Source organism: Oncorhynchus mykiss, chromosome 31 (assembly GCF_013265735.2).
Source record: "Oncorhynchus mykiss isolate Arlee chromosome 31, USDA_OmykA_1.1, whole genome shotgun sequence".
NCBI classification, from domain to species: domain Eukaryota; kingdom Metazoa; phylum Chordata; class Actinopteri; order Salmoniformes; family Salmonidae; genus Oncorhynchus; species Oncorhynchus mykiss.
Genome location: NC_050571.1, coordinates 31,521,904 through 31,544,839, shown reverse-complemented (window position 1 = coordinate 31,544,839; position 22,936 = coordinate 31,521,904).

The following is a 22,936-nucleotide window of genomic DNA, read 5'->3' as shown; positions in this document are numbered from 1 at the left end:
CAGAGTGGTGAAGCCAAGTGTATGCATTGTCTACGGCTGTCTGATGGGTGGGTGACCTCTGTGGTGGGAGAGATGCGGGAGCCAATTGTGGAGATTCATATTGAGTTGTATAGGGCAGAAATGTGTGATCCTATGTGTGCTCAGGTCTTGTTCGCAGGACTCCCTAAGCTCTCTCCGGCACAGAGGGATGAAATGGACATTCCCATGAGCTGGCAGAGGCCGTAACCCAGATGTCCCCCGGTCATACACCTGGGGTTGATGGACTCCCAGTGGAGTTTTATTAAAAAAATTCTGGGGAATAATTGGACTGGACTTGTTTTGCATGTTGCGTGAATGTGTCGGGGTAGTAGAGTTGCCGATGAGCTGCCATCGGGCGGTTCTGACTCTCCTGCCCAAAAAAGGGGACTTGTGTGAATGTAAGAACTGGAGGCCTGTGGCATTGCTCTGTGTGGACTACAAGATATTTGCCAAGGTCTTCTCCAACAGACTGAAGTCCCATCTGGACTCGATAGTACATAAGGACCAAACATATTGTGTCCCGGGATGCTCAATCACGGACAACTTGTTCTTAATCAGGAACTTGTTGGGCGTGTCGAGAGGTTCTAATGTGAACTTTGGACTGGTCTCTTTAGATCAAGAGAAGGCTTTTGATAGAGTGGACCATGAGTATCTGTTTAATGTGATGTTTGGGTTTGGGAAGAGGTTTTTGACCTGTGTAAAGCTGTTGTACGCTGGGGCGTCATGTATGGTTAAGGTAGGAGGGGGGCTCAATAGGCCAGTCTGGGTGAGACAGGGCATTAGACAAGGATGCCCTCTCTCTGGGCAGTTATATACACTAGCCATTGAGCTGTTTTTGGGACTGCTATGCAGCAGACTGCAGGGAGTGTGCTGGACAGGCATGGATGTGGTGACAGACATAGCAGTGTCAGCATATGCAAAGGATGTTTCCGTCAGGATATGCAGATCGTGACGGAAACGTAATTTGCATATGCTGAGACCGAGCTTCATCAACTAAGGTACACTGGGGCAAGATCAAAGCTCTGTTATGTTGGTTATGGGGGGATAGGGCCCCTCCTCTGCTTCCAGGGAGTTTGTAGTGGAGTTGTGAGGGGCTTAATGTTGGGGGTGTACCTGGGCTCGGAGAGGTGGGTCAGGAAGAACTGGGAGACAGTGGTGTCAAGACTGGCCAGGTAGAGGTGGCTCCTGTCCCAAGTGTCATATAGAGGGAGGGTGCTGATAATCAACAACCTGGTGGCATCTTCCCTGTGGCATAAACTGGCTGTCCTCAACCCCTGTGGCATAAACTGGCTGTCCTCTGCTCGCAGACCTGCAACGCAAGCTGGTGAACTTTTTTTGGTCGGGCCATCATTGGCTGAGGGCGGCAGTGTTGCACATGACCGTCCACGAAGGAGGATATGGCCTGGTGGAACTGGAAAGCAGGATGGCTGCTTTCTGGCTAAAGGCGGTGCAGAATCTAACTTTCATTAAATCACACATGTAAGATACTAAATTAAAGCTACACTCTTTGTGAATCCAGCCAACATGTCAGATTTTAAAAAGGCTTTTCAGTGAAAGCATAAGATGCTATTATCTGATGATAGCACAACAGTAAACAAAGAGAGTAGCATATTTCAACCTTGCAGGCGCTACAAAAAAACGCAGAAATAAAATATAAAACATTCCTTACCTTTGACCAGCTTCTTTTGTTGGCACTCCAATATGTCCCATAAACATCACAAATTGTCCTTTTGTTCGATTAATTCCGTCTATATATATCCAAAATTTCAATTTATTTGGCGCATTTGATCCAGAAAAAAACAGCTTCCAAATTGCGCAGTCACTACAAAATATTTTCAAAGTTACCTGTGAACTTTGCCAAAACATTTCAAACTACTTTTGTAATACAACTTTAGGTATTTTTAAACGTTAATAATCGTTGGCCCTACTTCTTCATTGCACAAAGGAATAACCTCAACCAAATTCCAAAGACTGGTGACATCCAGTGGAAGCGGTGTTGGGGGTGCAAACAAGTGCCTAAGAAATATTGTTTCCCAAGGAGATCTCACTGAACAGACAGAGACCTAAAAAAAAAATCTGAACGGTTAGTCCTCAGGGTTTTGCCTGCTACATAAGTTCTGTTATACTCACAGACATGATTCAAACAGTTGTAGAAACCTCAGAGTGTTTCCTATCCAAATCTACTAATAATATGCATATCTTATATTCTTGGCATGAGTAGCAGGAAGTTGAAACTGGGCACGCTATTTATCCAAAAGTGAAAATGCCTCCACCTATACCTTAAGAAGTTAACAGCTGGTCGGCACGGGTTGACCCGGGAATCGGTCAGGGGTGTCCTTTCTGTGTTATGAAATAAACTGTCATTCATGTGTTTTCTGTGTGCACCAGGTTAATGCCATTAATGTCTCTGTTGGAATGTTTGTGTGAGAGGTTGGGGTGTTTTTTACTGTTGGGATGTTAATAATGGAGTACAGGTATTTGAAGGAGGAGAAGGCCAAATGTGTTTTGTTGAATTTTCTGTTTGCACAGGCGAAGTTGTCTCTTTGGCTAACAAGGAGGAACAGGGTCAAAGGTGGAGAGATAATTTAATGGGATGGTCTCTGCGCGCCTTAGGGTAGAATTTCAGTTCTATAGATTGATAAAAAGTGTGGAGTGTGAAAGTGTGGTGGTGGGGGCTGTCTGTATAGCTGTGGAAGATGTTTTGGATATACGGTTGTAGAAGTGGTGTGTTTTTTTGGTTATAGTGATGTTGTTTTGTACTGTGTGGTAGAGGGAAAGGGGAGTATGGTTCATGTATGCAGTACAGGATATATTTTGGAGTTTTATTTTTAAGGGGTAGTGGTGAGTTTTTAAATTAAATGAGAATGTTTCAGTAAGAAAGACCAAAAGTCACAGTCTCTCTCTCTCTCTCTCTCTCTCTCTCTCTCTCCCTCTCCCTCTCCCTCTCCCTCTCCCTCTCTCCCTCTCCCTCTCTCTTTCCCTCCAACCACAGTGACATCACAGGCGTTAGCTGGTGCTGGGGAGATCATGAATATTCATATCTGAGATAATTCTGAACATCGTTCTAATCAAGAAAGTGTGTGGGATGAAAAAAGGTTTTGAGAATCACGGCCGCTCCCCTGACAGAAAAATAAATAAATAATCACTCTCTCTCTCACAATCAGCCAGTGAAATGTAAATACCGTAAAACTTCAATCAATAGCATGGGCGTTTATTTGCTTCAATCACTGAACACAACAGTTGCTTATTAGTGACGGGCTTCTGTTTGAACCAGGCGTCTATTTCCTTAATGCAGACAGCTTTTGCTCATTTGCATGCATAGTTAATTGTTTAATTCCAGCATTCACATCCAGCATTTTAATACATTTCTTAATTTTCTTCAATTTCTTCATAATGTTTTATCATTTACACACTGTGTCACATTTATTTTGTCTTCGTATGCCTCTATAGAAATTGTTTTTAATCCTTGAAAATCTTTTTTTTTTTTCATATTCGACTGTGCGTTTTCGGCCCGATTTCGAGTGTTCTGTACTCCCGAAGTCGTTGACTGTTTTTGTGCTTGCCAGTTAGCTAGGAGTTCTCAGTTGTTAGCAGCCAATGGCTATTCGTTTCTTACTGACAATAAAAATGGTTGATTGACATAATTTTTTTAGTAATTACTGAATTATTTAATGTAACAATTCAAACGTTAAACCTCACAAACAATTAATGGTAATTCATGGTAACCTCGTAAACTATTCATTTAGACCTCAGCATTTATTTGAAGCAGTAATTTATTTGAAACAGTCATTCATTTGCTGAAATGTGTGCCGTTGCCCGGCTATTAAAAGGGACAGGCAGCTAATTGAGACTCTCTGTTAATGATTATGAACACTTAGGACACTTGAAACTCCAAACACCCTATCTGATGAAGAGACTGATACACACAGAAAAACACAACTGTAAAAACCTGAAATATTGCCTGTAATTAAAGTCATGAAAATGATATGCTAATTTCTCAGAAGTACTGCGGCCTCCGCTTGCAACAGCAAGATCTTAAGGGGCCAGACGGTGTATAATAATCGCATGACCCTTGCAGAGATTAGTCGTTAGACCAGTGCGACTCTCGTGAGACGGGAGACAAGTCTCTTTCCTGTAATTGCATCAGTATTTCGTTAACAATAATGCAATTAAAAGTCCCAGTAAGACTGGGAACTACAAGGGAAATTCTAGACTTGTATTTTCCCACAAGAACCGGAGGTATGGCAACATCTATTGGATTTCACAATTATCTACACTCTACACTTTATCTGATCTGTGGAGGAAAGTTGTCTGAGTTGAGAAAGTTGAGAAACAGCCAACTGATGAGAGAACATTCAAGTCTCCGCTACTGAATGATCTCAACCGTTTGAGTGGACCATACAGGAAATGCATGGGAAATGTCAAATTTCTCGCGTACGTAAACGTGTTGATGTTGAAAACAAACTGACATGCGTCCAGCTTTTTGTTTTCTTATCAGTTCCATAGTCACTAAAGAAGTTATGTTGATACATCTTTGTGATTCTCACCACAGAATGTTTATTATTTTATAATGGTGTTGACTGTTGTTATTGAGAACGAGACAGAGCGTGAGATGAAGGACATGCTAGAGACAGCCCTAGAGGACAGGCACAGTCTCACGCTGTCTTCCAAAGGGGACAGACCAGACGCTTGACCTCGTTACTTGTGCTTATGTTATGCGTGAGCGTGAAGGACGGTTGGCGGGTGCGTGTTGCATAATGGAGGGAAGGAGACGTGGAGGAGACGCAGAGGAGATGGGTCCCACTCCTGTCCTCCACCCTGCCCACCCTTTCTGCCCTACATTTAAACCCTGCATCTTTTGTCCTGGTGGGACCGAGTGGATGGGCACCGCCGCGTCCCGTGTCTTAGCCACAATAACATCCACAAATTAAATTAAGACGTGGGAAAATAACCCACAGGGCTTGTTGTTGTATTGTGAGGGAAGACACAAGTTGGGTGAGTGGAGGAGCTTAGTTTTGTTATTGCCTTGTTCTTCTTCTTGTTTAGTCTTCAACAAAGATGCATTTAGTTTAACACTGTGGACGGTCCTCAGGGCTGAGTAACACAATGGCTGAGGAGGAGAGAGACAGAGAGAGAGAGGGCCCACATCCACACCCCCACCCCAACCAATCAATACCCCTCCCAAACCAACAATGCTCAAACCCCATATCGTCCCCCCTCAGATCAGACCTGTGCCCCCCACTCCCTCAAAGAGGGCCTCAACATGAAAGTCACACAAATGCCCAGGCCATGAGCAGGCAAACAGGCCCAAACCTCAGTCTTACACTTGCCCAAGCCAATGGCATGTAGCAGATGTTCAGTAGGCTCAATACACTGAAAACAATGTACTGAGCAAATGTCAAATTGGCTTTTTACCAAAGTAGCGTATGACAGACCACATATTCACTAGGAAACAACCAAATTGACAAACAAGCAAACTGAAACAAAGGCAAAGTCTTCTCGTGCTTTGAATTTAGTCTTGATTTGGCATGAGGGTCTGCTATACAAATTGATAGAAACTGGTGTTGGGGGAAAACATGCAACATTATAATATCCATGTACACAAACAACAAGTGTGCGGTTAAAATTAGCAAAAACACACACATTTCTTCCCACAGGACCGTTGGGTGAGACAGGGATGCAGCCTAAGCCCCACCCTCTTCAACATATATATCAACGAATTGGCGAGGGCACTAGAACAGTCTGCAGCCTCCCGGCATCACCCTACTAGAATCTGAAGTCAAATGTCTACTGTTTGCTGATGATCTGGTGCTTCTGTCCCCAACAAAGGAGGGTCTATAGCAGCACCTAGATATTCTGCACAGATTCTGTCAGACCTGGGCCCTGACAGTAAATCTCAGTAAGACCAAAATAATGGTGTTCCAAAAAAGGGTTAAGGTTAGTTGCCAGGACAACGAATACAAATTCCATCTAGACACCGTTGCCCTAGAGCACACAAAAAAACTATACATACCTCAGCCTAAACATCAGCGCCACAGTTAAATTCCACAAAGCTGTGAATGATCTGAGAGACAAGGCAAGAAGGGCCTTCTATGCCATCAAAACGAACATCAAATTTGACATACTAATTAGGATCTGGCTAAAAATACTTGAATCAGCCGTTAAATTCTATAACCACCTGAAAGGAAGCGATTTCCCAACCTTCCATATCAAAGCCATCACCTACAGAGAGATGAACCTGGAGAAGAGTCCCCTAAGCAAGCTGGTCCTGGGGCTCTGTTCACAAACACAAACAGACCCCACAAAGCCCCAGGACAGCAACGCAATTAGACACAACCAAATCACGAGAAAACAAAAATATAATTTAATGGAAAGAATTGACAAAAAAAAACAGAGCAAACTAGAATGCTATTTGTTGCCCAAAACAGAGAGTACATAGTGGCAGAATACCTGACCACTGTGACTGACCCAAACTTAAGGAAAGCTTTGACTATGTACAGACTCAGTGAGCATAGCCTTGCTATTGAGAAAGGCCGCCGTAGGCTACCCTGGCTCTCAAGAGAAGACAGGCTATGTGCACACTGCCCACAAAATGAGGTGGAAACAGCTGCACTTCCTAAACTCCTGCCAAATGTGTGACCATATTAGAGACACATATTTCCCTCAGATTACACACATCCACAAAGAATTAGAAAACAAACCCGATGTTGATAAACTCCCATATCTAGTGGGTAAAATATCACAGTGTGCAAAATGTGTGAGTTGTTGCCACAAGAAAAGGGCAAACTGTGAAGAACAAACACCATTGTAAATACAACCCATATTTATGTTCACTTATTTTCCCTTTTGTACCTGAACTAGTGCAGATCATTCCAACACTGCAATATACTTAATTTGACATTTGAAATGTCTTTATTCTTATGGAACTTTTGTGAGTGTAATGTTTACTGTACATGTTTTATTGTTTATTTCACTTTTGTTCATTATTTATTTCACTTGCTTTGGCAATGTAAACATGTAAACAATGTAAACAATGTAAACATGTAAACAATGTAAACATGTAAACAATGTAAATAAAGCCCTTTGAATTAAATTGAATAGAGAGAGAGAGAGAGGGGGGGGGGGGGGCAGTTAACCCACCGTTCTTAGGCCGTCAAGTATTTTTGTTCTTAACTGACTTGCCTAGTTAAATAAAGGTAAAATTAAAAACAATTAAAAAAGAGAGAGAATACCTCATCAGAGTAAGGACTAAGTCCTGTTGATACACACACACACACACACACACACACACACACACATACACACATACACATACACATACACACACACATACACATACACATACACACGTGGCCAAGATTGAGATTTGGCATAATCAGCATGGTGGCTTAATCCTTTACATGAGAAACAGCAGACATAGAGATGCTAAAGTCCAAGGGCACTGGGAGGATGGGAGGATGAGAGAAACATGGAGGAGGGATGCGAGAGAGGGCAAAGGGAAAGGGCGGGTTGAGGGAGGGAGGGATGAGAAAGACAGAGCGGCAAGCGGGCAAGGGGAATGGAGAGATAAGAAGGTGACAGAAGCATACCGGCGGGATGAAGAGATGAGTGGGAAGGAGATGATGGAGGGATGCTAGGATGTCCCTGTGTCAGAGGTTAGCCACGACAGAAGCAGGCCTTAGTGTTTGTGTCAGAGCTCAGCCCCTCAGTTCACCCCAGACCTCCATTACACCACATGGCCCAGACCTCCACACTAGCACTAAAGACCAGAGAGAGGAAAGGAGAAATGAATTCATAGATATAAAACGGCATGTGGGTTTTAGCTCTGGGAGCTCACAGTATTTCTCTCTCTCTTTCTCTCTCCCCTAGTTCGGTGTGTCACAAATGAACATACCCTGTGAGGTTATAGAACATCAATTCTACTTTCTGTAAAACAGCAATAATGCAACTAGTTTGTTTTCTAATTCTATGGTAAACCTGTGTACAACCTTGTGGTTAAACCTGTGTACAACATTGTGGTTAAACCTGTGTACAACATTGTGGTTAAACCTGTGTACAACATTGTGGTTAAACCTGTGTACAACATTGTGGTTAAACCTGTGTACAACCTTGTGGTTAAACCTGTGTACAACATTGTGGTTAAACCTGTGTACAACCTTGTGGTTAAACCTGTGTACAACATTGTGGTTAAACCTGTGTACAACATTGTGGTTAAACCTGTGTACAACATTGTGGTTAAACCTGTGTACAACATTGTGGTTAAACCTGTGTACAACATTGTGGTTAAACCTGTGTACAACCTTGTGGTTAAACCTGTGTACAAAATTGTGGTTAAACCTGTGTACAACATTGTGGTTAAACCTGTGTACAATATTGTGGTTAAACCTGTGTATAACATTGTGTTTAAACCTGTGTACAACATTGTGGTAAACCTGTGTACAGAATTGCGGTAAACCTGTGTACAGAATTGTGTTTAAACCTGTGTACAACATTGTGGTAAACCTGTGTACAGAATTGCGGTAAACCTGTGTACAGAATTGTGTTTAAACCTGTCTACAACCTTGTGGTTAAACCTGTGTACAACATTGTGGTTAAACCTGTGTACAACCTTGTGGTAAAAACTGTGTACAACACTGTGGTTAAACCTGTGTACAACATTGTGGTAAATCTGTGTACAACATTGTGGTAAACCTGTGTACAACATTGTGGTTAAACCTGTGTACAACATTGTGTCCTGTACTCTGTTAAGATAAAGTCCTCCTGGGTTCCCTATTTTACCCAGCACACTGCCATACTGCTACCAGAAGCTTTTAGATGCTGCCAACCAATTGGCTTTGTCTTAACCACATTATCCCACACAACAAATAATAAAGCTCTGCACACCACATTTGTCAACAATTAAACGGTGGATTGTGGTGTAGAAGGGCTCCAGCAAATGCCTGTTCACCGGCTTTGTCTCCCGTGCGGAGATTTGGCAGGGACAGACGCAGACAAACAGGCTTTTGTTCTAGCCCTGCTTTGGGGTGACGGGGACGGATAATGGAGGCACTGAAAGTGGCACACTTGGCGAGGGTGGGGGATGAGGGGATGAGGGTAGGGGTGGAAGGGGTAGTTGAGGTTCTGGGGCAAGCAGCAGTAGGCTAGAGATTGTGGATTATGGTAAAGGATAAGTAAGTGGTTTATACTTTCCCCTACTTTAGGTAAAAAAAATTATAGAATGCGATTTATCTACCAAAACAATGTTGATGTCATCAGTGCCACTCTTCTACATGCAGTTGAATGTAATTCCCAAGTATCCTCAGTATCCTTCATAAATACTGCACTGTATGTTTCTCATACTAGTGGACAATCTCCATCAGTTTCGATGTGCATGACAGAAAGAATAAGAAAGAGAGAAAAAAGAGAAAAAGAGTTGGAAAGAGAGAGAAGGAACTTAACCAGATGGAGAGTGTTTGTCCTAGTCACTCTGAATTATAAATGGTCTCTCACTTTCAGGGAAACACACAACATCTATAATACTCTCTACTGCCAGGCTACTCCAATGTCCCCGGCTGACCCTCTCTCCAAATCTCTCTGTCCTTTTTTATTTCTCTCTCTCACTCTCTCTCTGGGATTATGCCCCTCTCTCGCTCTTTTTCTCTCTCTTCTTCTGTCGCTCTCCCTTTTACACACACACACACACACACACACACACACACACACACACACACACACACACACACACACACACACACACACACACACACACACACACACACACACACACACACTTAAAGTCAGCTCTGCCCCCTCTCTCACTCCCTTTTGCCGCCCCTCTCTCTCTCTCACTTTCTCTCCCTCTCTGTGCTTCTCTTTATCTTATCCTTATCCTTTATCTTATCCTCTTGCCCTCTTTCCTGCTATCTCTGACCCTCTCACGTGCTTTGACTGTCCCTCCCTCCCTCTCTCTCTCTCTCTCTCTCTCTCTCTCTCTCTCTCTCTCTCTCTCTCTCTCTCTCTCTCTCTCTCTCTCTCTCTCTCTCTCTCTCTCTCTCTCTCTCTCTCTGTTTCCTTCATTATCCCATCCAAACTTCAGCGTTCAGAAAGGCTGTATGGATTCTGTGGAACGTAAAGGCTCTGAAAGATTTAACAGGCACATACAGAATGAAACCTTGTGAACAAAATATTCATGGTTTTTGCGTTCAATGCCACAATGCTACATGGTTCATTGCTACTGCCACTTAAATGAAAAAATGACAAATGACAAAGAAATATCCAGCCAATGGCTTATGGATATGACATATTGTGCAATGTATCACTCATGACAGCTCATAATAGTCTATAAATTCTTCATAAACCCTAAACACCGAGCAGAGATTTCAAGTCAATAGAGGTATACACAATTAATGTAAAGGAATGTTTTGACCATGAGAAATGACCAACCAGTTTCATGATAAAACGGCTAAAATCAAGATCTTTGTGGAATTCAGTGGTGTGTACTCATGGATTCCAGGCTTACCCCCCCCCCCAAAAAAAAACATAATTTATCTTTCCTCTCTCCGTGTTTCATAATCTTCCTTAAATTCACAAGAGGCTGAATGTATCTCACCGGAGGAAGCATCCAACCGAGCAAAACAGCACCCCTCTGTCTTTGTATGTGTAGGACATCTATCTGACGCCGTCTGGTCAAAAAGAGTATGACCTTACCCGCCCGTGGCATTGAATGCAATGGAAGTCAGTGAGCATTTGTCCTCCCTTAATAAAAAAAAGTGTCAGGGGAAGCCAATTTGGATTTGGCGTCACCCCTATCAAATCGCACTGAGAGCTTACGTCATTGACAGAAACAACTTGAATTGTTGCATCTCATTGTGTTGTTGTCGTCCGGTGGCTAGTTAGCTAGCTAAAATTAGCCCTTTCCTAGATTAGCCATGGATGGAGATAGGGACTTGGACTTGTGGTTTCACATTCATCGTACTGGCCAATGATTATAATGGCAATTTTGATCCAACCATTCATTCATGCATTGTTGTGCCCCTGGCCTGAGAGGATGGAAGTTCGAAATGTAGCTAGATGTAGAAGGCTAATGTTAACTATCCAACGTTGCCCATGAAAAGAAACGAGGCTAGCGAGCAAGCATTTTAGCCAGGTAGCCTAGGACAATAAAATATAAAAGTGTGTACTGTATGACATGCTGATAGGCCATTTCTTCAACATGAAAGAGAGGAGGATGGCATTTCTCTACAAGTGGGGTGAGTCAACATCTTTTTTTCTACTAGCACGAACACGCACGCACACAGAAATCCGAACCATTGACAGCCACATCATGTTTAGCTTACGTTGATTGGACTAAATTGTTTTGGTATCTTTTAGTTGTCACTGTATTAGACTAAGCGTAGGTGATTTGATGATGTTGAAATGGTGCTGGAATAGTGGAGGCAGCTCCTGTTTTCTTTGCGACTTGCAGTAACTCTCTGTGGTTCTAAACCAATGGTTGTTTAGTGGTCCGAAAATGTGGGAAACATTAACTTCCTTGACCATGGTGTAGGTCACGTAACTGTTTGTTACATGCAATATCCTTTGTGGACTTCACCGGACAGAGGTCGCTCTCTGGTTTTGTAATAAAACAAAGGTGTGGTTGAATTTGAGGCAGGTAGCCTAGTGGTTCGAGCATTGGGCCAGTAACTGAAAGGTTGCCGGATCAAATCCCTGAGCTGACAAGGTAAAAATCTGTCGTTCTGCCCCTGAACAAGGCAGTTAACCCACTGTTCCCTGATAGGCTGTCATTGTAAATAAAGACCCCTTCACCACCACATCCCTGACTGTACCCCTTCACCACCACATCCCTGACTGTACCCCTTCACCACCACACAAGGTCCATCTATAGTAGCCTCATTCTAACGTCAGGGTTTAGTGTAGATGCAAGTCAAGACCTGAAGCCCACCCGTATCCTCCCACCCCTTCTCCAATGTATTTGTCCAATGCATTTGACACTCCTGTCTGAGGATATACATTCAGAGAGTCGGATGACTGTACACTCTCCATTCTCTCTGAAGTACATTAACTTACAGCAGAACAGAGAGGACCCATAACAGTATTCTTTATTGGAAGGCTTTTTATTGAATTACGCTCTCCCAGGCTCGGTGCCATGCTTCTAACAGTGATGGAAACACATTAGGATATCACTTAACAGCAGGAAAAATATTTCCACAGCCTGAATTACGGCTGTGTGTATGTGTGTGTGTGTGTGTGTGTGTGTGTGTGTGTGTGTGTGTGTGTGTGTGTGTGTGTGTGTGTGTGTGTGTGTGTGTGTGTGTGTGTGTGCGTGTGTGTGTGTGTTTTATTGTATTTCCACAGCCTGAGTTAGAGATGGAAATGAGAAACAGATGAGGCCTTGTCATAAGTGAATATTTCTTCATGGACATCAGCTCGTTGGCAACAGATCGCCAGACACACGTGATTTGATTTTCCTCTCTCATGCTTCTATAGACATGATGAACGACACAGGACTCCCTGAAAACATCAGAATGGGTTACGGAGTGAACGGCTACGCTCCCGCTCCCTCTCTATCTCGTGTTTCTCTCTCAGGCTCTCCCTCTCTCTTTATCTCTCTTCTCCCCTCGTTTCTCTCTCTCTCTCTCTCTCTCTCTCTCTCTCTCTCTCTCTCTCTCTCTCTCTCTCTCTCTCTCTCTCTCTCTCTCTCTCATCTCTCCCTCTCATTCTAGCCTGCTTTCAATAGGAACCCTAATTCCCCCAGTAGCAGTGGGTGGGTCAAATCACAGGGGAAGCCAGATGATAGTTCATAGTACAAACTATGTGTTGTTTGCTCTATAACCTGTTAGTTCATATGCCTTGACACCGTGATATATATAGGCTTAAAGGCTGAGACAATGAGATGTGTTTTATTTAACTAGGCAAGCCAGTTGAGAACAAATCATGACCACCACGGGGGTACAGCCAGGGCTGTGGCGGTCATGACATTATGTCAGACGGTTATTGTCATGCAATTGAATATAAACCATCACAGTAAATCCATATATTTTTTCATTAGGCAGGTCTAAAGAAGCATTATGATATGAAGAAAATGTATTTCAGAAGAACAGAATATGAGTTGTCCTACTGTATGCTGTCTGGCTGTGCTCCATGCCATAGACTGTAGGCTTGTTCATTTAGCAGACAAGATATGCTTATAAATCCTGTGCCATTATTATATATTATATGATTTTATAGTAAGAAGAATATAATTGAACTTAGCTGAATAAAATAGAAAGGATATTTTTCCCATTCTGGGACAAATGCTCATATGAAGTGGAATGTTGAGCGTAAAAGTGATAATTTGAAACAGGTCCTATACACTAGATTTAGAGTTATTTGGCAACTTAAGTTGTGAACGATACAAACCTTAGAATGTCTTCGAAATCAGAACATGATGTGATGCAACCATTGAGACTATCCACTATTTGAGAAAGTCAACAAATAAAAGCTCACTCTCTGTTCCTTGCTTCAGGCTGCACACACGCATTCTGTCATCAAGTGATCACATTTTTCACCCATCAGATTATTCTCAGTTCAATCTTGTCTTTACTAATATCTAACATGAGTTTCCATTTAGAATGGCCCATTATTAAAATGGCAGGGGCAGGGGAAAAATACGTCAAGAAGTCATCCGTATGGACTGGAATAGCGAATAAAGGCTTCTCTACTGCTTCTCTAGGCTACTCCAGTTATTTCACTCCAAGCATCAACCACTATTTAAGGAGCATACAGCCTCTCCCTGCATGACAGGTGATATTCCGCCCCAAACTCTGAATGCCATGGGCTCTCCAATCCTGTTCCTGCAGCTACCCAGTGCTTCATTTGGGAAACCAAGTCAAATCTATTCAGGAACATCGCTATTAACATGTTTTCACGTTTAAAAATATTTCATTAAACTGTTGGCAGCCCCTCTCTCTGCGTGCTCCAGAAAGGAATGAAGGAGATAGAGGAGGAGATGGAAACGCACGGTTGGTGAGATTAGATATTCTGCAGCTGAAGGTAATGTGTGTCACGTTCTGACCTTAGTTCTGTTGTTATGTCTTTGTTTTAGTATGGTCAGGGCGTGAGTTGGGTGGGTTGTCTTTGTTCCTTTTTCGATGATTTGGGATTTCTGTGTTTGGCCTGGTATGGTTCTCAGTCAGAGGCAGCTGTCATTCGTTGTCCCTGATTGAGCCTGGTTTCACTTTTGAGTTGTGGGTGATTTTCTGTTTCACATTTCAGGAAATGTTTTGGTTTTCGTTTGTGTCATTCACTTTGTTATTTTGTATTCTTTAGTGTTCAGTTTTAATAAACTAAGATGGAGACTTACCACGCTGCACATTGGTCCGATCTCTCCTACTCCTCCTCAGAGGACGAAGAAGAAACCCGTTACAATGTGTCAGCCTATTAATGATGAAAATGTAAATAATGTCCTATTATTAGGCTATTCAAAATCCAATACAAATTCACTGTAATGTGGTCTAACTCTGTAAGCCGCTCTGCACAATCAATGAACCGACAGCATCACCTAGGACTATACATTCTCTCCCAGACTCATGGATGGAACATTTGGGAAGTAGCACAAGGTAACCAGTCCATTCAGTATGCATAATAAAACAGCTCACAAGCAAAGGCCATTACTAGGATTTGTTTCCTTTTGGAGCATAGACTAGACCAACTATGTACCAAAGACATCTTAAATCTGTTTTTTTAAGTGTTTTTCCACCCTGTGTAATATGCAGTAGGCTATGCACAGTACTGTATAATAGCGCAATCATTGTTTTAATACCGGGGGGGGGGATTTCGGAGCTTGGGCTCATAGGCCTATGCATCAGCTCTAATATGCATATGGGGGTTTTAATGAATCGTCACCTTAGAATGCCCTGTCCATTTCGTTGTGTTTGGCTTTGAAAAAACACCCATTAAAAAAAAAACATGTTTTCCACTCCGTTTCAACCTGTCGTTGAACTTCTTTCTTCAAATTGATCAATCACAGTGAGGTGAGTTTTAAAAGCATGATACTGTTTTGATGCGAAAGTCTTTGATGTGATTTTCGATATCATTGGGATTGTTGTCAGAGGGGTTAGAGGGACAACAGAGGCCTGAGTACCACGACATTAGCGACCTGATGGCCATTAGGGATCTAATGTCCAGAGTGCATGAGAGGAGATTTCCATGACTCTACATTGACGTGGAATTTGACTGTGGTCGTGACTCATGACTGCTGGTGTGGCGGTAATATGGTCACCGCAACAGCCCTAGGTGCAGGCTGGAGTCCAGGCCTGGTGTAGCAGTGAAGGGGTGCTGGCTGTGAGCCGTGGGGGAGGATGTCTGATGCTGTCTGTGTCTGAGGGAGAGAGCACGCTCAGCGACTTGACACCTCGCAAGACCAACGCTTTCATCTAAATGTCACAGGGACCGTCCACCTCAGGGGTGTTGAGAAGAACAAACAGATCTTTCCTACTAAGAGAAGGAGGGGGAGGGAGCGAGGGAGAGAGTAAGGAGGGGAGAGGGAAAGGGGGCACAGAGAGGGACAGAGCATCACCCCAGAAAACGTGTTGGTACACTGTAAACAATGCTTAGAGACAGGACAGGTCAGTGTCCCTCCTCGTCTATCTGAAAAACATAGAAACTCAGTTTATTAGGTACACCCACTTAGTACCGGACCCCCCTTCGCCTCTAGAACAGCCTGAATTCTTTGTGGGGCATGGATTCTACAAGGTGTGCCGTTCAAATGTTGGTATCTAAACATTTCCCACACAATTACACCACCGCCACCAGCCTGTACTGTTGACACCAGGAAGGATGAGGCCTTGGACTTACGCCAAATCCTGACTCTGCCATCAGCATGGTGCAACAGGAACTGGGATTTGTTGGACCAGGCAATGTTTTTCCGCTTCTCAATTGTCCAGTGTCGGCGTGCCCACTGGAGCCACTTCTTTTTGTTTTTAGCTGATAGGAGTGGCACCCGGTGTGATAGCAATAGCCCATCCGTGACAAATACCAATGTGTTGTGCATTCCAAATTGCCGTTCTGCACCCCACTGTTATACTACGTCGTTATTTGCCTGTTGGTGGCCGGCCTGTTAGCTTGCACGACTCCTGCCATTCGCCTTCGACCTCTCATCAACAAGCTGTTTTCACCCACAGGACTGCTAACTGACTGGATGTTTTTTGTTTTTCGCACCATTCTTGGTAAACTCCAGACACTGTCATTCGTGGAAAAAAACAGGATGCCGGTAGTTTCTGAGATACTGGAACCGGCACTCCTGGAACCGACGATCATACCACGTTCAAAGTCGATTAGGTCATTCGTTTTGCCCATTCTAACATTCAATCGAACAGTAACTAAATGCCTCGATTCCTGTCTGCCTGCATTGCATAGCAAGCCACTACCACGCTGCTCTCTGTCTGTAGGAGGGATCCATTTTCGTGAACAGGGTTGTGTACCTAATAAACTGGCCACTGAATGTTTATCTCCCGGGCTTCGTGAGGCCTAAGACATGTCGTAGCGGGAGCAGCATCGTCTCCCAGTTTTTTGGGGTGTTTTCGTGAGCTAGTTCCAGAGGTTTGAAGTGGATGTACTGTTGACAGTCTTTTCTTTTTTTAGCTGTGTACCTGCAAGCTGTTTTCAATGAGTGGTGGAGAGTGAGAGAACTAGCGTTAGTGACTGTGTTTATTTGTGGCATGGACTCATTAGCATGTGTAGTTCATAAAGAAGTAGAATAGTTGTCCCTGCCATGACCCCCCCCCCCCCCCCCCCCCCCCTCGCTCATTAGCAGTCTCGCATGTGCCACTTGGTAATCAGAACCCTGTGTGTTTACATTGATGTGAACACACAGAGTGTGACAAATATATGCAGAGGCATGCTGTGCATCTCCACTCCACAAAGCAGAGAGGGGCAATACAAGCATGTAACCTTATTTAAGACCGTTAAAGTTCTTTCAGTTCTGTCATTTTGCCACAACGCATTGCCCTGTAATTGGTGGGTGATGCAACAGAATAAAACAAGGAGAATTGGAATAACTTCAACAGCTATTGAACTCTACTATCTTCCAGGAGAGGCCTATTAGAATTGAGCAAGTCTGGCAGGGAAATGAAGGGGGCAAACACACACGTATGTACACACACACACACATTCACTGTGAGATTTGGTTTAATTAACTTGAAAGGAAATTAACTGTGAGGGCTAACTGTGAGGATTGTGTGTGTGTGTGTGTGTGTGTGTTTCGATGTGTGTCAGTGTGTGTGTGTGTGTGTGTGTGTGTGTTGTGCACCCATGAATGTGTGTGTCTTGTTCCTGTGTATGTGTGTGCTTGCTTGTGTGTGTCTAAGCTGTTATTAGAGAGAAAGAGAGAGAAAGAGAGAGACAGAGAGAGAGCGAGAGGGGAAACAGAGGGAGAGTAGAGGAGCGGTAATTCCTCCGGTCATGAATAATGCATGAAGCCGTGTCTGGAAGCGATTGAAATGCGGCGTGTGTACATGTCTAGGCGGAAAGGAAGTCACCCACCCCAACCTGCGCCCTTCCTCCCTCCCTGGCTTCTTCAGCTTCTTCTTTTAAAAGCACAACAATGCCATTTGACAACTCCACGGCCCTCACTATCTCCCTCCATTAAAGGACCTAAAGAATGATGCCTTTCCAGCAGGCCTTCACAAGGCCCTGCATCAGGGCACCGATAGTCTTTATCTCACAGGAGAGACCGCACAGCATTGTCGGAAAGGATGTCTCATTGGATATGAATGTTTTGCATGTTAACTCAATGAAGGGAATGAATGTTTGAGCGTGAAGATCACAGGAGAGTGGTGGTGTGTGTGTGGTGTGTGTGTGTGTCGATAACGGGCCTCATTGTGTGTGTGTGTGTTATTGTCGATAACGGACCTCCTTGTGTGTGTGTGTGTGTGTGTGTCATTGTCGATAACGGACCTCATTGTGTGTGTGTGTGTGTGTGTGTGTGTGTCGTTGTCGATAACGTGCCTCATTTTGTGTGTGTGTGGTGTGTGTGTGTGTGGAGTGTGTCGATAACGGGCCTCAATGTGTGTGTGGTGTGTGTGTGTGTGTGGTGTGTGTGTCATTGTCAATAACGGTGTGTGTGTTTATTTATTTATTTTTATTTTACCTTTATTTAACCAGGCAAGTCAGTTAAGAACAAATTCTTATTTTCAATGACGGCCTGGGAACAGTGGGTTAACTGCCTGTTCAGGGGCAGAACGACAGATTTGTACCTTGTCAGCTCGGGGGTTTGAACTCGCAACCTTCCGGTTACTAGTCCAACACTCTAACCACTAGGCTACCCTGCCGCCCCAGGGTGTGTGGTGTGTGTGGTGTGTGTGTGTGTGTGGTGTGTGTGTGTGGTGTGTGTGTTTGTGGTGTGTGTGCGCTTTAGAGAGAGGAAGATTTTTTCACTATGCAACTGCTTTACCTATTCATTGAATGGTTACTTAATCAGAGTTGAATTGAAAACCAATAATACATATCAGTAACAAGTGGACAAGAGACGAAAGAAGCAAAAAAGGAAAAGGAAACAAATAATTCCAATCTGTTATAACCTATACAGCTCTCTTCCCAACACCCTGTTCTAACCTATACAGCTCTCTTCCTAACACCCTGTTCTAACCTATACAGCTCTCTTCCTAACACCCTGTTCTAACCTATACAGCTCTCTTCCTAACACCCTGTTCTAACCTATACAGCTCTCTCTTCCTAACACCCTGTTCTAACCTATACAGCTCTCTCTTCCTAACACCCTGTTCTAACCTATTCAGCTATCTCTTCCTAACACCCTATTCTAACCTATACAGCTCTCTTCCTAACACTCTGACCTAACCAACACAGCTCTCTTCCCAACACTCTGTTCTAAATTATACAGCTCTCTTCCTAACACCCTGTTCTAACCTATTCAGCTCTCTTTCTAACACTCTGTTCTAACCTATACAGCTCTCTTCCTTACACCCTGTTCTAACCTATAGAGCTCTCTTCCTAACACTCTGTTCACTTCTCTGTTCTAACCTATACTGCTCTCTTCCTAACACTCTATTCTAACCTATACTGCTCTCTTCCTAACACTCTATTCTAACCTATACAGCTCTCTTTCTAACACTCTGTTCTAACCTATACTGCTCTCTTCCTAACACTCTATTCTAACCTATACAGCTCTCTTTCTAACACTCTGTTCTAACCTATACTGCTCTCTTCCTAACACTCTATTCTAACCTATACAGCTCTCTTCCCAACACTCTGTTCACTTCTCTGTTCTAACCTATACTGCTCTCTTTCTAACACTATGTTCTAACCTATACAGCTTTCTTTCTAACACTCTGTTCTAACCTATACAGCTATCTCTTCCTAACACTCTGTTCTAACCTATACAGATCTCTTCCCAACACTCTGTTCTAACCGATACGGCTCTCTTCCTAACACTATATTCTAACCTATACAGCTCTCTTCCCAACACTCTGTTCACTTCTCTGTTCAAACCTATACTGCTCTCTTCCTAACACTCTATTCTAACCTATACAGCTCTCTTCCAACACCCTGACCTAACCTATACACTTCTCTTCCTAACACTCTGTTTTAACCTATACAGTTCTCTTCCTAACATGCTATTCTAACCTACACAGCTCTCTTCCTAACAATCTGTTATGACCTATAGAGCTATCTCTTCCTAACACTCTGTTCTAACCTACACAGCTCTCTTCCTAACACGCTATTCTAACCTAGACAGCTCTCTTCCTAACACTCTGGAATAACTTATAGAGCTTTGTTCCTAACACTCTGTTCTAACCTATACAGCTCTCTTCCTAACACACTATTCTAACCTACACAGCTCTCTTCCTAACACTCTGTTATAACCTATACACTTCTCTTCCCAACACTCTGTTCTAACCTACACAGCTCTCCTCCTAACACACTGTTATAACCTATACACTTCTCTTCCCAACACCCTGTTCTAACTTATACAGCTCTCTTCCTAACACTCTGTTATAACCTATACAGCTCTCTTTCTAACACTCTGTTCTAACCTATACAGCTCTCTTCCTAACACTCTGTTCTAACTTATACAGCTCTCTTCCTAACACTCTGTTCTAACATATACAGCTCTCTTCCTAACACTCTGTTCTAACTTATACAGCTCTCTTCCAAACACTCTGTTCTAACCTATACAGCTCCCTTTCTAACACTCTGTTCTAACCTATCCAGCTCTCTTTCTAACACTCTTTTCTGACCTTTACAGCTATCTTCCCAACACTCTATTCTAACCTATACTCTTATCTTGCTAACACTCTGTCCCAACCTATACAGCTCTCTTCCCAACACTCTGTCACACTTGTTACAGCCTGGTTTCCATCTCTGTGTTTTTTGCAGACACACTTATCTAACAGGCTGATGCTATACATGTAGATCTACCATCTTCTTTTCAAGCACCATAGCAGCTTTACAGTGGTACAGCAGGGGAAAAGAGAAAACATAAAGTCATTTTCAATTAACCTACTTTGATCAGCTTCTGAAGTTTGGATATGAAACATTCCACTTGCTAACACTGCATATCTTTCCCAATTTGCAGTCCCGTTATCTGATCGCACACCTACTCATTCCTAGTGGGATTATATCCTACCCACTGGATGTGACATTTTAGTCATTTAGCAGATGCTCTTACCAAAAGCCATTTACAGGAGCAACCTACCTTAAGAGCCTTGCTCAATGGCACATTGGCAGATTTGTCCCCTTGTTGGTTATGGGATTGGAACCAGAAACCTTTATGCTACTGACACAACGCTCTTAACCGCTAGGCTACCTGCTGCCCCGGATTAAGAGCAGAACCAAGCACAGGTTCTCAATAAATTAGATGAACAAGGAATCATCACCGAGGAACTAAAGGAACTCTGAGGTGTTGAACCGTGTCCCAGAAAACTTCTGGTCCAATTGTTTTTTGACCTCTAGAAACGGATTTGATTGTCTTCTTAGGGGGAAGCTTTTTAAGTTCATCACATCTTATTTGAAAGATTCTCTTTGAAACTGTGATTCTTGGAGACAGTCTACGGTGACCGGTTGTTATTGATCAAAGAAACTGGCTCGTTTTCCCCACTGTTTGTGTTCACTCATTCATGCTGAATCTTTACATTATCAGCAGATATCATCAAGGTCTATGACTAATCGAGGCAAATATGTGAGCATAGATATCTGTCAGTTAGATGTGCGACAACTCAATCTACTATAAGAACCTCTGTACTTACTGCAAGTGGGATCAATGCTAACTGTATCGACGCTACAAACAGGAGGATGAGGAAAGAGGAGAGGAGCTTCATTACTATGGTATTTACTGACGGTCGGACTGTAGACTATGACATAGATAATGTTCTTAATCCGATTAAAGACCATTAGACCGACTGCGAGGTAGGGGTAACGAATTAGAGTCAATAAAGCAACTTTTAAACAGTCCCAGGCAGGTGTAATGCTAGGTAACAGGCTAAGCAGAACTCATTGAGTGCTCCGGTTCTATTCTAATGACGAGACCAAGGGTTGCTTTCCTCACGGGTCGATATAGGCTGGACGCTGTGGATAAGTGTAGTTGGGAGAAGTTTGGAATGTCCAAATGAGCTTTATTGAACTTTTCCCGCTGGCTCTGATGTGATGCCGGGCTTATTGTCATTTGATTTCATACGTTTCCCTCAATCTGAATTTCAGCGTTACAAACCAGTGAGATCAGAATGCATGTAAGCGTTCAGAGTTAGTTGACTTTGAAGCGCTGTGTTACGTTTGGAGCTGTGAGAAGTAGAAAACTGGCCTGAAATCTAGCTCAGTAGGACAAAAAATGGATGATGCAACTGATAATAAGGGCATATGGTGAGTGGCCTGTTTCTGTGAAACAATAACTATCGTCCTAATTGACAGTTAGTTGTGCTTCAGACTACCAGCAGGCATTTTTCGTAGCCTGCCTGCCTGCCTCTCTCTCTCTCTCTCTCTCTCTCTCTCTCTCTCTCTCTCTCTCTCTCTCTCTCTCTCTCTCTCTCTCTCTCTCTCTCTCTCTCTCTCTCTCTCTCTCTCTCTCCCTCTCTCTCTCATTCTCTCGTTTTCTCAATGTCAGGCAATTATGCAGGCTGAGCCCTCCTTAGATCAGCCAGAGAACACTTGTTTCTGTTGGTTTGAAAGACAGAGCCACAAAAGACTCTCTTTCAAAGAGGTTTCTCAAAGAGAATCACAGTCTCTAATTGGACGTCTCAGTTGGGTCTCCATGAAAACCGGCCTATTCTGAGGGACTGGAACCAATAAGCAACACATCATGTCAGGAAAGATAAACAAATGTTTGCCTTGAGTAAATATTTCATACATGGCTTTCCTCTCTCTTTCTCTTGCCTCGCTGCGTGACGAAGATAGTTGAAAGACGTTGGGTGCCGATCTTCTCTCCTGCTCCTGTGTTTTGTTGAACATTAATAGGGTGAGCGCCAAGGAAACCTCTTTCATCTTCAGAGCTCCTATACACAGTCTGTCCCTCTCCTTCACCATCCTCGACTCTTCTCATTTTCTCCCTCATCCTTCTCACCTCTCGGCTCCCCTCCCTTCTCATCTTCGACCCCTCTTCCTCCTCCGCACTTCATCTCCTCTCTGCTACTCTCGTCTCTTCCCTCCTGTACTCTGCTCACCCTCGTCTTTGTTCTCTCCCTGTTCTCTCTCTCTTCTCCTCCTCTCCGGTGCTGACTGATTGTGCCATCACCCTGTGATCCCCCCAGTATATCATCTCAGATCTAGGTTACTCAAATTAGATTTAAATCTCATTTTTCCGCAGATTTTTCTGTTCAGGCACATTTGTCATCTTTCCTAACGGCGTCCTCGGGGACACAAGCCTCCGCCGAACAAAAATTTCTTGATAGTGTTTTGATAGGATTGCAAATGACGATTTCTCTGAGGCCTCAATTGCTAATATATACATATT